Below are 14992 nucleotides of genomic sequence, written 5' to 3'. Positions count from 1 at the left end.
TTTTGATGATTTCGACTTGCCGCCCGGGGTGAAATCCCGAACGTGCCTACGTACTTCCGTTTGAATGGAAGATCAAAGTCAACATAGTTCGATAGGCCTTCTTTGAAGGGCTTTGAAGGGGATGCTTTATGCATGAGTGTGTGTATGCTTTGTGCATTTTGTTTAGGCATTTGAAGCCAAAAACGTTGATTTTAAGGCATTTGATGCCAAAATGTTGATTTTAAGGCATTTGATGCCAAAAATGTTGATTTTAATGGCTTTTAGCCAAATAGATTGATTTAGGCAATTATTGCCAAAAATTGATTTGATTTAGGCAATTGTCGCCAAAATTGATTATTTTGAGGCTTTTAGCCAAAATAAGTTAATTTAGGCAATTTATTGCCTAAAATTGATGATTGGGCGATTATCGCCAAAATTGATGGCTTTAAGGCAATTTATTTGCCAAAAGTGATTAATTGATTTGCAATGTAGGCAATTTATTGCCAAGAAAACGTGTTTAATTAAAGCTTTTTAGTCACAATTATTAATTAATTGGACTTAAGCCGAATTTGTTCGAAATAAAGGCCATTATACCATAGCCATTAATTAACTAGGTATTTTAAGCCATTATTGTCGGATTTAGGCTTTAATACCACGATTATTGATTAACCGGGCATTAGCCTAAATTTATTTATTGAGGCAGTTTATTTGCCTAACGATGACATGAATGCATTTATGCAGTTGCAGAATTAGGAGGAGTAGAAGAGAAACATGCATGAAGTGCTAAAATTAAATAAGCAGAGTTTAGTTTATGTACCTGATTTAATCGACGACCACTTCTTAACTCCAGGTTAAGCTCCTCGTTAAGGGAATATTAATTAAATTTAATTTTAGTGACCACTTAACAAAGCAAGAAAAGCAATAAGACTAAAACTAAAAATGCAGAAAAGCAGTAAAGAATCGCAAAGAGCGTAAGGGAGAAGGAGTGTCCGTCAACACAGACTGAGTCAGGAAAACAGAAGGCCCGGAGGCTGCTTTTATAGGTAAAATCGGCGGCTCGGCCGCTGGGTTCGGCGGCCGGGCTGCCGGGGCTCGGCGGCTGGGCCTGGCCGCCAGAGGCCAGCGGCTGGGCCGCCGTGCCTGGTGGTTTTGCTAATTCTCACTCCAGAGGCTTTTTCGGGAGCTCCGGACCTCCGAAAAAGATTTCGGGACCAGTTTTGCGATCCTCGCGACATACCGGACGTTTCAAGTACCATATTGGCATACTTTCGGTGAACTTCCAAAATGGCCTTTGGTCCGGTCGGACTGTTTGCAGTCCGGGAAAATTAGCTCTTTGAGCCTCAAAATTTGGGTATTCACAGTGGGAACAATTGTTGTTGAAGCGAAGAAAGAAGCGAATGCGCCCTGTGCCACAATGGGAGACCATGAAAGAGTTGATGCACCAGAAATTTGTTCCAGCCCATTACTTTAGGGACTTACACAACAAATTGGCCAGATTGGTGCAAGGGGGAAGAAGTGTGGAGGTATACTATAAGGAAATGGAGATGTGCATAGCTAGAGCCAAGATTGAAGAGGCTGAAGAAATTATTATTTCCAGTTTCCTTGGAGGATTGAATAGTGAGATTGCCGATGCTTTGGAGATGTATCACTATGATACAATGGAAGAAATGGTAGACATGGCAATGAAACTTGAAAGACAGAAAAAGGGAAGAATCACCAACAAGTATTCCAGCAATACTGGGGGATCAAAACGGTCCAAAGGAGTTGAAAGAAGAGATGTCAAAGGTAATAGTTCCCAAAGGGCAGAATCAACTTCAAGAGGTAAAGAGGTTGCCCAATCTACATTCAAGGGTAACAAAGGTACTTCTAATCCTATAATCGCTTCTAAAGAGATTAAATGCTTTAAATGTTTGGGGAAAGGGCATTTTGCATCTCAATGTCCTAATATGAGGGTTATGATTGCTAAGGATGATGGGAATATTAGTTCTGAGTCTGAATGTAGTGATAATGATGATGAGCCATATTTGCATGATGATGATAATGATAATTTGGATGTGGATGATCATAACTTGTTGTTTGCTGAATATGGAGAATCTCTAGTCATTAGATGTGCTTTGAACATGCATGTTAAGGAAGAGAGTCTTGAACAGTGAGAGAACATATTTCACACTAGGTGTTTGATTAGTGGGAAAGTGTGCATCCTTGTTATTGATGGGGGTAGTTGCACTGATGTAGCTAGTGTAAGTATGGTGAATAAGCTGAACTTGGCATGTGTTAAACATCCTAAGCCTTACAAGCTACAGTGGTTAAATGATTGTGGGGAGGTGAAGGTGACATGCTAGGTACTTGTGTCATTTTCTATTGGATAGTACAAAGATGAGATCTTGTGCGATGTAGTGCCTATGCAGGCAGGCCATCTGTTGTTGGGAAGGCCATGGCAATATGATAGAAGGGCACTACATGATGGGTTCTACAACCGATACTCTTTAGTTCATAAGGGGGAAAAAGGTAACTCTTATTCCATTATCACCACAAGAAGTGTATGCCGATCAAAAGAAAATCTTGAGAGAGAGAGAGAGGCTTAAGCTTTGAGGGAAAATGGGAGTGAGGCTTCAAGTTCTAGAGAACAAAAGAGTGTTAAGAGTGAGGTTGGGAAGAAAGAGGCCACAAAAGGTACCAGACAGATTAATGGCCCAGTGGTGAGTGAAACACCGAGAGGGGAGAGAAAGAAACACAATTTTTATGTGAGAGCTAGAGAGGTTAAGTGTGCTTGTCACGCCCGACTCTAATCACCAGAGGAATTGTCCGTTTGGATCAAGCCAAATCGCCCATACAAGATGGCAAGACCCGCACGGTTTTGTCCCGCAGGTGAAATAGGAAACTTCCCAGGAGGTCACCCATCCTGAGATTTCGGTTAACCGAGCACGCTTAACCCTGGAGTTCTTCCAACTCTCCAGCCATTCCACCAAAAGGCGCCTCTAATGATTAGTTTCCCCCTTTTCAATATATGATTCGATTCATTCCTGTGTCCCGCATTCCACTACCCTAGCTAGCCTGCCATCCTAGAAGCTAGCCAGGAGCTTCGCTCTACCCGCCCTCTTAGGATCGCTTTGCCAGGTCGGGATGTCACAGGTCCACCAGCTTCCGCGTGGTTCGTCCTCGAACCATACATCTACTAGAGGGGGTTCGGCTCTGATACCAACTGTCACGCCCGACTCTAATCACCAGAGGAATTGTCCGCTTTGGATCAAGCCAAATCGCCCATACAAGATGGCAAGACCCGCATGGTTTTGTCCCGCAGGTGAAATAGGAAACTTCCCAGGAGGTCACCCATCCTGAGATTTCTGTTAAGCGAGCATGCTTAACCCTGGAGTTCTTCCAACTCTCCAGCCATTCCACCAAAAGGCGCCTCTAATGATTAGTTTCCCCTTTTTCGATATATGATTCGATTCATTCCTGTGTCCCGCATTCCACTACCCTAGCTAGCCTGCCATCCTAGAAGCTAGCCAGGAGCTTCGCTCGACCCGCCCTCTTAGGATCGCTTTGCCGGGTCGGGATGTCACAGTGCTATAGCCTTGAGGCAGCCCGTGTTGCTTCTTAGGTTCAAGGAGACTTTGTTTTCTAACACTGACATTAACCTTGATGGATTACCTTATGTGTTTGTTTCTATGTTGCAGGAGTTCAATGATGTCTTTCCTGAAGAATTGCCTAGTGGATTGCCACCTTTGAGAGGGAAGGAACATCAGATTGACTTCGTTCCTGGCTCCACCGTTCCAAATTGACCCGCCTATAGAAGCAATCCAATGGAGACAAAGGAGTTACAGAGGCAAGTTGATGAGCTTATGGAGAAAGGATTGGTGCGAGAGAGCATGAGCCCTTGTGCCGTTCCAGTACTTTTAGTACCCAAAAAGGATGGTACATGGCGAATGTACGTTGACTGTAAAGCGGTCAACAAAATCACGGTAAAGTATGGACACCTATTCCTAGACTTGATGACATGTTAGATGAGTTGTGTGGGGCGACTTACTTTACAAAAATAGATTTAATGAGTGGTTATCATTGAATTAGAATGCAACTAGGTGATGAGTGGAAAACTGCTTTCAAAACTAAGTATAGCTTGTATGAATGGTTAGTGATGTCTTTTGGATTGTCTAATGCACCTAGTACTTTCATGAGGCTTATGAACCATGTTTTACGTGCTTTCTTAGGAAAATTTGTAGTTGTATATTTTGATGATATGCTTGTTTATAGCAAGTCTTTGAATGATCATGTTGAGCATGTTAGGCTAGTATTAAAGCTTTGAGAACTGAACAATTGTATGCTAAGCTTAAGAAATGCACATTTTGTATAGATAGACTTGTATTCCTTGATTTTGTTGTGAGTGCACAGGGTAGCGAGGTGGATGAGGAGAAAGTGAAAGCTATCAAGGAATGGCCAATGCCGAAATCAGTTTCGGATGTGCGAAGTTTCCATGGGTTGGCGAGTTTCTATGGACGGTTTATGCAAAATTTCTCTTCGATTGCCGCACCACTCACGGAGGTAATTAAAAAGGAAGTTGGGTTCAAGTGGGGCGAGGAACAATAGAAAGCGTTTGACACTCTTAAAGGGAAGTTGACATCCGCTCCTATACTTTCTTTACCTAATTTTGAGAACACCTTTGAAATTGAGTGTGATGCTTCTAGTGTAGGAATTGGAGCAGTTCTGATGCAAGAGAAGAAGCCAGTTGCCTACTTTAGCGAAAAGTTGAACGGAGCACAACTCAATTACTCAACCTATGATAAGGAGGTGTATGCCTTAGTGAGGACTTTACACGTATGGCAACATTACTTATTGCCTACGGAGTTTGTCATTCATACCGATCACGAAGCCCTAAAGCACTTGAAGGGTCAAGGTAAGCTCAACAAAAGACATGCTAAGTGGGTTGAGTTCATTGAGCAATTCCCTTATGTAATTAAGTACAAGCATGGGAAAGATAATATTGTTGCTGATGCATTATCTAGAAGATATGCTTTGCTTACTACTCTTAGTTCTAAGTTACTAGGATTTGAGTATGTTAAGGATTTGTATGTGTCTGATTCTGATTTTGGCAATGTATATTTGGCATGTGAACATGGAGCATTTGATAAATTTTATAGACATGATGGATATTTGTTTAGGGGCAGCAAACTTTGTGTGCCTAAATGCTTTATGCGTGATTTGCTTGTGCTTGAGTCTCATTGTGGGGGATTCATAGGACATTTTGGGGTACATAAGACTTATGACATGTTAAATGAACATTTTTGTTGGCCTCATATGCATAAAGATGTCGAGAAAGTTTGTGATTCTTGTCTTGCTTGTAAACAGGCCAAGTCTAAGTCTATGCCTCATGGCTTGTATATGCCTTTACCAGTTCCTAGTACACCTTGGGTTGACATATCTATGGATTTTGTGCTTGGTTTACCTAGGACTAGACATGGTAGAGATAGCATATTTGTGGTAGTTAATAGATTCAGTAAAATGGCTCTGTTTATTCTATATCATAAAATTGATGATGCCATTAATGTTGCTGACCTATTCTTTAAAAAGGCGGTACGATTACATGGGGTACTGCGGACCATTGTTTCTGACAGGGATGCTAAATTCCTTTCACATTTTTGGAAAGTTTTGTGGGCTAAGTTAGGTACTAAATTACTTTATTCCACTACTTGTCACCCACAAACAAATGGGCAAACTAAAGTTGTGAATAGGACTTTAGGAACTCTACTACGTGCTATTGTGGGTAAAAATCTAAAAACTTGGGAAGATTGTTTGCCATTTATTGAATTTGCGTATAAACGAAGCATACATTCTACTTCGGGTTTTTCTCCATTTGAACTTGTTTATGGATTTAACCCACTAACTATTTTGGATCTTGTCCCTTTACCCTTACATGAGCTTTCTAGCTTAGATGGTGATAAAAAGGCTAAATTGGTGAAGACTTTACATGAGAAAGCTCGACCAAATATCAAAAAGAAGAACAAACAGTATGCTGACAGGGCAAACAAAGGAAGGAAGAAGCTGGTGTTTGCGCCTGGAGATTGGGTTTGGGTGCACTTTCGGAAGGAGAGGTTTCCCAACCAATGGAAGTCTAAGTTGGATGCACATGAAGATGGTCCATTCCAAGTCTTGGAATGCGTCAATGACAATGCCTACAAAATAGATTTACCTAGTGAGTATGGTGTTTCTGCTACTTTTAATGTTAGTGATTTGTCTCCCTTTGAAATGGATGCAGATTTGAGGACGAATCTTTTCGAGGAGAGGGGGAATGATACGGATCCCCCACCACTCGTCAATAAAGCTCAAGGAAGCATGGAGAACAACATAGGAGATCCGTTGGTGCTTCCTAATGGACCGATTACATGAAGTCGTGCCAAGTGATATGGGGCAGCCATGTCCTTATGTGTTCAAGTCCAAATAACACAAGCTTCATGGTGTGGCATTTAACAAGTGTTGTGAGGAACTTGAAGGCATTCCTAGGCTTCTTACAATGTTGGAGGCATGTGCTGATGGTGTGGCACGCCCGTGCTGAGTAGCACAACCTAGGGGTGCTAGAGTCTGCCTCTTGTAGCACGGGGGTGCTAGGTAGCACGCCCAGGGTGTGCTAGACACTGACTTGGACGTGTTTATCATTTTATGCTTTATTTGGCTTAGTCTCTTTCTTATTTTTGAATGGGCCTTTTGTTAATGGGTCTATTTCATAAAGTTAGCCCATTATGTTTAGCTTTTAGTATAAATATTCTCATCTTCTTTGTAAATAAACAACTTTGATCAAATTGAATTACAGAAATTTTCAAGCTTTGCTTATTTTCCTTGCTTATAGTGATAGTAAGAGATTGCTTCCTCTAATTGCATCAACAATTCTAGATAGACCTATCAACTCGATTAGGGGTTCTAGGAGTCCATTTCCTACGGGTTCCGCATCAGGAAAAAGACAAACAAATAGTACAAGGCAATAGATAAACTCCTAGATCTACCCTTTGTCCCACTAGACTATCCAAAGGTTCTAGTTAACCTCAACCGTTTCTGTTTTTGGCAGAGAATAGAAACTCAAATCAAGACATTGAATCTCTCTCATGGAGAAGGTCGCTTGATAACCTCTTTCACAATAGCTTTTCACCTAAGCTATTACACAAATGTTTATCAAATGAAAAACCTGTCTACTAAAGATTACAAAATCTAAATAGACAGACAGAAATGCAAGTATAAGCATAGGAAAAACAGTTTTTAAGATTAGAAAATCGTTTTAGAAATCAGAACTGTTTTTCAAAAAAAGTTGTTATAAAATTTCTTTTCTCTTTTAAAGATAAAACGTATATTATTAAGATGAAAAGAAATAAGGGGGTTGAGAATAAGTTTTGAGAGATAAAAATATGATCAATGGACGAACACTCTTAAAAACTCTTTTCTCCCACGTCTTTTAAAGAACAGACGCCTTTTATAGAGAGGGATAATAATCTTGTTTTTAGAAAGTAAGATATCTTTTTCAAATCAGAATATTGACTTTTCATTTTTGGAAGATACGGAGATCTTTGTTATCGAAAATTCTTTTGAGTCACATATTCTTTCTTTTTCGATAAGCGAATAAGAGAAAATCTAACTTTCCTTTAAGAACAAAATTTTCGAAAATAAGGATTTGAAAATCTTATTCAAAATATTTATTTACCAAAAACGATTGAGATAAAATCTCATTCATTTAGGTAAGAAGATAAAATCAAGATTTTGGATTTCTTTAAAAGATTTGTTTCCAAAAATGAAGAGATAAAGATTTTATTCGATTTATTCTATTACCAAAATTGTTTGAGACAAAGTCTCTTTAATTTAGGTAAGTGAATAAATTTCGAACCTTTATGAAAATAATTTTCGAAAAGCTAAAATAAGCTTTTTCTTAGATATTTATGACAAAAAATGACAAGTTCTCCTCCATTTTAGGTAAAAGAATTAAGGAACGAAAAAGCTTTTAATTTTTTTAAGGAAGTATTTTCAAAAATCCTTTTGATAAAGAGAGAAGAAATTAATTTTGTACTTATAAATGGATGTTCTCTCTATCCTTTAATAAATCCTAAAAATCTAACCACTAAGGTCTTGAATAGTCTTCATGATCCTCAAAATTGTAGGACTTGCCTCATTTATTTATTACTTTCCATATATAATCTGCATAAAATGTTATTAGCACAAATAACATAATTTAAATTTATTTGTTTTGTTTTAATCATCAAAATCTCAAGATAAATATTTGACCCTTGAGCCAACAGCCTCGTCTTGTTTCTACACAATCGCTTTAAATATCTCAAATTAACGTTCATTTGAAGATTGTAAGCGTATTCCTTAAGGAAAATCGTGGTGAGTTCAATCCAATCTCTCCTTACCCTCTTCTCGATATTGTAATACCAAGTTTGGACAGACCAAGTTAAGGACACTAGGAACATCTTTAGAATTTCCCTCGACGGCAAACTCGCCAATTCCATGATTGACTTGTATTGTATGAGATGCATCTTCGGATCACCATTACCATCATACTTTGCCACTTTTGGCATGTTGTAGGTCATAGGGATAGCTTGCTTCAATTCTAACTCCTCATCATGATCATCATCATCATCGAAGTCAACATATTGGTCCATCTCCTTGGACTTCATGAACACGTGCAACTTCTCAAGCTTCTTATCTTACTTTTTTTCTGAGACGACAGGCTCAGACTCAGCCTTTTTGGCAAACATCTCTTAAAGAACTCATCATCTTGCCAAGTGATCAATGTGTTCCTTCCTTTCTGACTCGCCCTTGCCTTCATCATCTTTAATCACCACTTGCTCTTTACCCTTATCAGTCCATAAGAGCTTTTCAAGGCTAGCTGCCATAATTTTCTCAATCATCTTCTCGATTTCAGAAATGGGAATGCCTGGCTCGAGCATTCTATCAGCATAAGTTGAAGCAGAACTGGCAAATCTTTTTGCATTAGAGAGTGCTCAATCTCAAAGCGGGAGCCCGAAGAACTGGTAGGTACAAAATTTGGCAAATCAAAGGGGGTCGAAGGTTCTTCAACTCTAACCAGGCGATTGTCCACTCTTAACCAACTGGCTCCTTGTGGAGCTTTATCTTTGCAAGGTGCAATCTTGACTGTACAAATAGATGTTAGCAAACACGACATGATGCATGTATGCATGGATGCATGAAAATGAAATGACATACAATAATCCGATCATACAATCACAAAATCATGAGATGCAACTAATGTTATATTCCATTGCGGATTTATCACGATGGCTCAGATCCAAAATCGGAGAAGGGCTTTTGGGAACTATTAGGAGCAAAACATGCCCTATTTAGTAGCCAAATACTTATAATGACTTTATGCTTATTCTTTTATTTTTTATCCCTTTCTTTTTGCCTCAAGCATGATATTACTTGAGCATGGTCCTTTATTTGAGATTTTTTTATTATTATTTTTTTTTACATCAATGATATTTGGCTAAAAAATAAACTCTTTTCATTATTTTTCCAAAAATAAACTTTTTAAATTAATTGTTCTTTTGAGGCCCTAACTAAATATTTAAAATTATTAAACCTCAAAGCCTAAGAGGTTTGATATGGCTTTTCATCCTCTAAAGTGAAGTGGCCAATTTCCACAAGGCGGTTAGCGATATTGCACATGAGCGTGAATCGCGCCTCCACACCTTGGAAGAGAGTCATGGCTTCGAGTTGTGCTTGCTTTATTTCAAGCAAGAGTTGATGAGCCTCTTCTAAATGGTCTTCCTTCATTGGAGTTGGAATCGAAGGAGCTTCCCTCTTAGGCAATTGGACCTCGGCCTTGTAGTCACCATTGGAAAGAGCTCTTTTGGCTCGTTTGCTTCCAACACCTCTCTTAAGTCTTTCGCCCTTTGGTGCTTTGAATGTCAAGATCGAGCCATGATAGAATATACCCTATATACCTACAATAAACAAGTTAAATGATGCACGGATGAAACATGACATAATCATAGCAATTATATACAAACAAGGGGGGAGCGGGAGTAAGGAAATGCATCACCTCCACCCTTATATCTCCCACACACGATTTGAGGTCAAAGTCTCTTCTAACCCTAGGACATATAGGTTGGGCCCATAAACCATCATGGTGTGAACCCCTACCCCCAATATTGGCATATGATGAATATGACTAAAGGGCAGAAATGCACGTGAATGTGTGAGTCGCCACCTTGTTTAATTCTTTTAGGGTAAACTAGGAAAAAACCCTAAGTTGCTCCAATTTTAATTAACCTAATTACTAGATTAATTATCCCAATGTCTAAGGCATAGTTTGCGAACCCGAGATGGATCCCAAGACCATGTCATGCTGATGAACTAACCAATGAATGAATGCTTTGCAAGGTAAATGATGTAATTGGACCAATGAAACGTTTAAGTGATTTCGACTTGCCGCTCGGGGTTGAATCCCAAATGTGCCTACGTACTTCCGTTTGAATGGAAGATCAAAGTCAACGTAGTTCGATAGGCCTTTTTTAAAGGGCTTTGAATGGGTATGCTTAATGCATGAGTGTGTGTATGCTTTGTGCATTTTGTTTAGGCATTTTGCCAAAGAATTGATTGATTTGATTAGGCGTTTGTTGCCAAAAATGTTGATTTATGGCTTTTAGCCAAAAAGATTGATTTAGGCAATTTGTTGAAGTTGATGTGATTTAGGCAATTTGTTTGCCAAAAGTGATTATTTGAAGGCTTTTAGCCAAAATGGGTTGATTTAGGCAATTTGTTTGCCAAAAGGTGTTGATTGGGCGATTGTCACCAAAATGATTGATTTAAGGCTTTTAGCCAAAAGATTGATTAATTCAAGGCATTTTTGCCAAAGCTTTGCTTCGATTTAAGCGATTTGTCGCTGAAAATGGTTAATCTTATTTATAGGCAATTTGTTTGCCAAAAGGTGATCAATTGAATTGCGATATAGGCAATTTATTGCCATAAAAAAACGTGTTTAATTAAGGCTATTTAGTCACAATTATTGATTAATTGGACTTAAGCCGGACTGTTCGAAATAAAGGCGATTATACCATAGTCATTAATTGACCAGATACTGTAGCCAATATTGTCGGATTTAGGCTTTAACACCACAATTATTAATTAATCGGGCATTTAAGCTTAATCATATTTAATTGAGGCAGTTTATTTGCCAAATTGATGACGTGAATGCAATTATGCAGCAGTTTAATTCAAAATTGGAGTAGAAGAAGAATATGCATGAAATGCTGAAATTAAATGGGCAGAGTTTCGTTCTTACCTGATTTAATCGGCGGCCGCTTCTTAGCTTCAGCTTGAAAATTCCAGATTAAGCTTCTCGTTTGGGGAATATTAATTAAAATTAATTTAATTTAAGTGACCAATTAACAAAGCAAGAAAGAAATAAAGCTAAATTAAAATGCAGAAAAGCAGTAAAAGAACCGCAAGGAGCGTAGGGGAGAAGGAGCGTCCGTCAACACAGACTGAGTGAGTAAAAACTGAGAAATCGGGGCCCATTTATAGGGCAAATCCAGGCTGGACGGCGGCCGCTGCCGCCGTGTCGGCGGCAGCTGCCGCCTTGACCGGCGGCCGCAGCCACTGGGTCCGACGGCAGCCGCCGCCGTGGCCGGTCTTCTTGCTTGTCTTTTAGTTCCGGAGGCTTTTCCGGGAGTTCAGGACCTCCAAAAAATATTCCGAGACCAGTTCTGCGATCCTCGTAATTTTTCAGACGTTTCAAGTACCATATTGACATACTTCCAGTGAACTTTCCGAATGGCCTCCGGTCCAGCCGGACTATTTGCAGTCTGGGAAAACTGGCTTTTCGAGCCTCAAAATTTGGGTATTCACTGTTGCCCCCCACCGGCAATCATAAAAATAATTTATGGGAGTCGGTGGTTGTCTGAAAAACAAATTTTGAAGGCGAAAATCAGACGCGTTCAGAAGACCCGCCTTTTGGCTATTTCCTAAATTTTTTTCATTTTCTTCGATTTATTTTTGGGCCTTAGGGGCCAAAATGTGAACTTTTGGGCCTTAGAGGCAAAAATGTGAACTTTTGGGCCTTTGTGGCCAAATTGTGAACTTTTGGGCCTTTGGGGCCAAATCGGGGAATTTTTGGGCCTTTGGGGCCAAGATGTGAACTTTTGGGTCTTAGGGGCCAAGATGTGAACTTTTGGGCCTTTGGGGCCAAATCGTGAACTTTTGGACCTTAGGGGCCAAAATGTGAATTTTTGGGCCTTAGGGGCCAAAATGTGAATTTTTGGGCCTTTGGGCCAAAATTGGGAATTTTTGGGCCTTTGGGGCCAAATTGGAAATTTTTGGGCCTTAGGGGCCAAGATGTGAACTTTTGGGCCTTTGTGGCCAAATTGGGAATTTTTGGGCCTTTGGGGCCAAGATGTGAACTTGTGGGCCCTTGTGGCCAAATTGGAAATTTTTGGGCCTTTAGGGCCAAATTGGGAATTTTTGGGCCTTTGTGGCCAAATTGGGAATTTTTGGGCCTTAGGGGCCAAAATGTGAACTTTTGGGCCTTTGGGGCCAAATTGAGAATTTTTGGGCCTTTGGGGCCAAGATGTGAACTTTTGGGCCTTTGTGGCCAAATTGAGAATTTTTGGGCCTTTGGGCCAAATTGGGAATTTTTGGGCCTTTAGGGCCAAGATGTGAACTTTTGGGCCTTTGTGGCCAAATTGGAAATTTTTTAGCCTTGGGGGCCAAATTGGGAAAATTATTTTGAAGAAAAATTATTTTGTGAAAAAAATTTTTTTTTAGGGAAATATTACTATTCCCCACATTTTAACCAAAAAATGCTTGAGAAAATGTAGAAAAATCTTATGAGAAACAGCAAGAGAAGCAGCAGGGCAAGCAGCAGGAGAAACCAGCATCTGTGAATACTCAAATTTTGAGGCTCAAAGAGCCAGTTTCCCGGACTGCAAACAGTCCGGCCGGAGAAGCCTCCGGAACGAAAAAAAAAACTAGAAAGTCTGTCGGCCGTGGCGGTGGCAGCCGCCGGCGACAGCGGCTGCGGTCATCTGTGAATACCCAATTTTGAGGCTCAAAGAGCCAATTTTCCCGAACTGCAAACAGTCCGGTCGGACCGAAGGCCATTCGGAAAGTTCACCGAAAGTATGCCAATATGGTACTTAAAACGTCCGGGACATCGCGAGGATCGCGGAACTGGTCCCGGAATATTTTTTGGAGGTCTGAAACTCCCGAAAAAGCCTCCGGAACGTAAAACTAGAAAGTCCGCCGGCCGCGGCGGTGGCAGCAGCCGCCCTTCACGACGGCGGCAGCCGCCGTCCCCGGCGGCCCCGCCCCCCATGGGTTCGGCGGCCCGGCCGCCTGCCTCCGGCGGCCAGCGGCCGGCCCAGCCGCTGAGACCCGGCGGACCAGCCGCCGGACTCCGGCGGCCGAGCCGTCGAGCTCCAGCCGCCGAGCAACGGGGCCCCAGCTGCCGACCTCCGACGGCCCAGCCGCCTAGACCCGGCGGCTCGGCCGCCGAAACAGTTCGTTTTGGCCTATAAATACAGCCCCGAGACCCTCCGTTTTCCTCACTCAGTCTGTGTTGACGGACGCTCCTTCTCCCCTACGCTCCTTGCGATTCTTTACTGCTTTTTTGCATTTTTAATTTTAGATTTTATCGCTTTCTTGCCTTGTTAATTGGTCACTAAAATTAATTAATTAATATTCCCTTAACGAGGAGCTTAACCTAGAGTTAAGAAGTGGCCGTCGATTAAATCAGGTACATAAACTAAACTCTGCCTATTTAATTTTAGCATTTCATGCATGCTTCTCTTCTACTCCTAATAATTCTACAACTGCATAAAAGCATTCACGTCATGAATTAGGCAAATAAACTGCCTCAATTAAATAAATTTAGGCTTAATGCCCGGTTAATCAATAATCGTGGTATTAAAGCCTAAACCCGACGATATTGGCTTAAAATACCTAGTTAATCAATAACTACGGTTAATTGCCTTTATTTCGAACAGTCTGGCTTAACTCCAATTAATCAATAATTGTGGCTAAAAAGCCTTAATCAATCACGTTTTGGCAACAAATTGCCTGCAATTAAATCAACCACATTTTGGCAACAAATTGCCCACGGTTCAATCAATTTTTGGCAAACAAATTGTCTATGAATTAAATTAACCACCTTTTAGCGACAAATCGCTTAAATCACAATTTTTGGCTAAAAGCCTTCAAACAATTGCTTTTGGCAAATAAATTGCCTTAAGTCAATCAATTTTGGCGACAAACGCCCAATCAATCATTTTTGGCAATCAAATTGCCTAAATCACTCTTTTTTTGGCTAAAAGCCTTAAAATCAATCATTTTGGCGACAATCGCCTAAAATCAATCATTTTGGCAATCAAATTGCCTAAATCACTCTTTTCGGCTAAAAGCCTTAAAATCAAGCATTTTGGCGACAATCGCCTAAATCACATCAACTTTTGGCAACAATTGTCTAAATCAATCTTTTTGGCTAAAAGCCATTAAAATCAACATTTTTGGCATCAAATGCCTTAAAATCAACATTTTGGCATCAAATGCCTTAAAATCAACGTTTTTGGCATCAAATGCCTAAACAAAATGCACAAAGCATACACACACTCATGCATAAAGCATCCCCATTCAAAGCCCTTCAAAGAAGGTCTATCGAACTACGTTGACTTTGATCTTCCATTCAAACGGAAGTACGTAGGCACATGTGGGATTTAACCCCGAGCGGCAAGTCGTAATCACTTAAAATTGGTCCAAATTACATTAATCACCCTGCAAAGCATTCATTCATGGTTAGTTCATCAGCATGACATAGTCTCGGGATCCACCTCGGGTTTGCACACCATGCCTTAACCATTGGATAATTAATCTAGTAATTAGGTTAATTAAAATCGGAGTCAATTTAGGGTTTTTTCCTAGTTTACCCTAAAATAATTAAACAAGGTGGCGACTCACACATCACATGCATTTCTTCCTTAGTCACATGCATCACATGGCATTGATATTATTTGGGGAGGGG

The 14992-nt window shown here is 40.4% G+C and overlaps 1 pseudogene; it reads left to right on the top strand.

Annotated features, from left to right (window-relative positions):
- Positions 1–1376: 1376 nt before the first annotated feature.
- Positions 1377–14992, top strand: part of LOC149494615 (uncharacterized) — a 68634-nt pseudogene continuing 55018 nt past the window's right edge.

The sequence above is a fragment of the Jatropha curcas genome, chromosome 7 (genome assembly GCF_041381405.1).
Source record: "Jatropha curcas cultivar XTBG-Jc1 chromosome 7, XTBG_Jcur_1.0, whole genome shotgun sequence".
Lineage (NCBI taxonomy): Eukaryota > Viridiplantae > Streptophyta > Magnoliopsida > Malpighiales > Euphorbiaceae > Jatropha > Jatropha curcas.
The sequence above is the reverse complement of the archived record's forward strand: the minus strand, read 5'-3'. Positions and strand labels throughout refer to the sequence as shown.